The sequence below is a fragment of the Choloepus didactylus genome, chromosome 13, assembly GCF_015220235.1.
Source record: "Choloepus didactylus isolate mChoDid1 chromosome 13, mChoDid1.pri, whole genome shotgun sequence".
NCBI classification, from domain to species: domain Eukaryota; kingdom Metazoa; phylum Chordata; class Mammalia; order Pilosa; family Megalonychidae; genus Choloepus; species Choloepus didactylus.
In genome coordinates, this window is record NC_051319.1 from 43153568 (window position 1) to 43156930 (window position 3363).

At 42.5% G+C, this 3363-nt stretch overlaps 1 pseudogene; it reads left to right on the plus strand.

Annotated features, from left to right (window-relative positions):
- Nucleotides 1-879: 879 nt before the first annotated feature.
- On the plus strand, nucleotides 880-2980 carry LOC119508304 (annotated as a pseudogene).
- Nucleotides 2981-3363: the final 383 nt, after the last annotated feature.

The window sequence follows — 3363 nt, forward strand, 5'->3', positions numbered from 1 at the left end:
CAGCCATGGTGAGATCTCTTCCCCTGTTCTTTTGGGGCCTTTGTGATATGTAACTAATAAAGTGTTCATTTGCTGAAAGTCTTTGTTATACCTGAGCCAGTGACCCACCATCTAGCAACTCACTCCATATTTAGCAGGAATAATTATACTCTGGATTTATGGACACAAGGAAATGGAGAGGCTTAAAAGAACAGCTCTGAAATACAATTTTATTTAGCCTTGTAGAGCACCCAATTTAAGAAGATATCCAGCCACTGAAAAAAATGCATCTAAGGATCTGCAAGTTAGATATGTTTCTGCCTTTACAGCTCTAAGAAGGCTGCAACCATGAAAAGTCGGAAAATAAGTGACTGTGTATTTTTAGTGGGGAGTGGAGAAGATAATATGAAGGATAGGTGATTATGCTCTTAGTAATAAAGGGAATTTATTTATAAATCACTGAATCACAAACTTACCAATAAATAGTTCAACTATGAGACCTTAAGAGCTCACCTAATCAAACTCCTTCATTTAACAATAAGGAAATGACTCAGGCAATGTGGTTACTTATCTAATACTGCCTAAATAATCAATAGAGTAAAAATTAAAACCTATGTTTCATGTTATCTATGTTTATTAAGACATATATAGGTGGGCATGTGGAACCACATCCCAAAACAGAAAAGCTTTCAGCCATTGCGCACACCTCTTGGGGGTTGCAGCCGTACTTCTTGCTTTTTGCATAGATGCAAGGGAACAGAATACAAAAAGAAGAGGCCTCCTGTGCCCTTCTTCACATCCCCACCCCCTTCCTGCCCTGGGTGTGGAGCACAGGCCAAGTGTGGGCTCAGGTGGCTGGTTACCAACTTTTGCCCTGGTGGCAGTGGCAAGGAAGGGGGGTGGGCATTCTTTATTTTTTGCTTGGAAGAGGATTTAGCACAGGTTTTCCTGATCTCACTTCCATCCAACCTCACTGATTCCCAACTCCCCTTCTCCCTCTCCCCACCAATTGACATGATTGCTTCTCTGGATTCCTTGGTGGTGCTTTTGGGAATTACTGCAGGGGTCACCAGGTCCAAGCTTGGCTTGGATGAGAAGGTGCTGATACTGCTGTTGTGAAAAGTGGTGAATCAGGCCAACAAGGAGGTGGGACAGCTGTACAAAGTACTAGTCAGAGCAGATCAGTTAGAACTGATGGAGGATTGCAAAGATGAAATGAAGATCAATGCCAAAAGCCTGTCCTCGGTGCTGCAGATAGACCAAGCCCCCTGACAGTTTAACCAGTCAGTAAGCAATGAACTGAATATTGGGGTAGGAACTTCCTTCTGTCTTGGTACTGATGGGCAGCTTCATGTAGGCAAATCCTGCACCCTGAGACTTCCAAGACTGCCTGAATTCTTCTATTCCTTTTTTTGATCTTTGAAAAGAATTCAAGAAGTGTTGCCCTGGTTCACCTGATACTGACAAACATGATGTTGCTGCAATTAACAGAGTGTTTGAATTTTGAGAAGAATAGTTCAGTCTCCCAAGACGGAGCCTCTTAAATTGAAGATATGGGGAATATAATTTTAGCAATGATTTCAGAGTCTTATAATCACAGATTTTCAGATTCAGAGAGAGTCAATTACAAATTTGAAAATGGCACTTGCCACAAGATGGAACTTATTGACGATAGCACCATAGTCAAGGCACAGGGTTTACCATGGCAGTCTTCAGATCAAAATATTGCAATATTCTTCAAAGGACTCAATATTTCCAAGGGAGGTGCTGCACTTTGCCAGAATGCTCACAGTTGAAGGAATGGAGAAGCTCTGGTTAGGTTTGTAAGTGAAAAGCACAGAGACCTAGCACTACAGATGCACAAACATCACATGGGGACCCACTACATTGAGGTTTACAAAGCAACATGTGAAGATTTTATTAAAATTGCTGGTGGTACATCCAGTGAGTTAGTCCAATTTCTCAACAAGAAAAATTAAGTCATTGTCTGCATGTGGGGGCTGACTTTCACAGCAATAGCTGAAGAAGTGGTGACCTTCTTTGGACAAACTGCTCCATCACTGGGGGGAAGGAAGGCATCCTCTTTGTCACCTATGCAGATGGTAGGCCAACAGGGGATGTTTTCATCTTATTTGCTTGTGAAGATGCTAGAATGCACTGAGGAAGCACAAGGACTTGTTGGGTAAAAGACACATTGAACTCTTCAGGAACACAGCAGTTGGAGTTCAGCAGGTGCTGAATCAATTCTCCTCAGTCCCTCTTATACCACTTCCAACCCCTCCAATTATTCCAGTACTACCTCAGCAATTTGTGCCCCCTACAAATGTTAGAGACTGTATATGCCTTCGAGGTCTTCCCTATGCAGCCACAGTTGAGGACATCCTGGACTTCCTGGGGAAGTTCTCTAGAGATACTCCAACTCACTGGGTTCACATGGTATTGAATCATCAGGGCCACACATCAGGAGATGCCTTTATCCAGATGAAGTCTGTGGACAGATCATTTATGGATGCACAGAAGTGTCATTAAAAATATGAAGGATAGATATGTTGAAGAATTTCAGTGTTCAGCTGAGGAGATGAACTTTGTGTTAATGGGGGGCACTTTAAATTGAAATGTCTTATCCCCACTGCCATGTAAATTAACATGCTTGTCTCCTCCCTCCTACACATTTCCAGCTGCTGCAGCAGTTACTCCTACTGAAGCTGCAATTTATCAGGCCTCTGTGCTTTTGAATCCATGAGCCTTGCAGCCTCCAACAGCATACTATCCCAGCTCCCCAGGTTCACTTAATAGTCTTGGCTACTTACCTACAGCTGCTAATCTCAGTGTTGTCTCTCCATAGTCTGTCATGGTTGTCAGAAGGCAGGGCATGGCCTACAATACCAGAGTTAAAGAAATTCTTAACTTCTTCCAATGTTACCAGTATGCAACCAAGGATGGACTTGTACACACAAATGACCAGGACAGGACTCTACCTAAATAATGGGTTTGTATTTAAGGCCCCAGCAATTAGACCATCTTCAGGAAAGAAGTGTTTGAAAGATGCATAGTGATCCTGAAACTGTCAAACACAAGAAAATTTGAGGCAACTTCAGGGGAAGTTTGTCCTTACTCAGGCTGCAGTATTCTCAGCAAACATGATTGGTTAGAGGGCCTCTGCCCTATTCTTTGGTGGAGTGAAAAATTTGAGCCAATGAAGCCAAATCCTTATAGCAAGCAACGTGCAGCATACATACCTGACACCTTGCTTGCTGATTGCCAGTAGGCATTCAAAGTGTGAATTTGAAATCAGATATCTTCATTACTTCCAGCTAAAGTGGCATCATAAGTGGCACCATAGATGCCATATTTAAGCCTTGAGGAAAAAATATTCCACTAGAG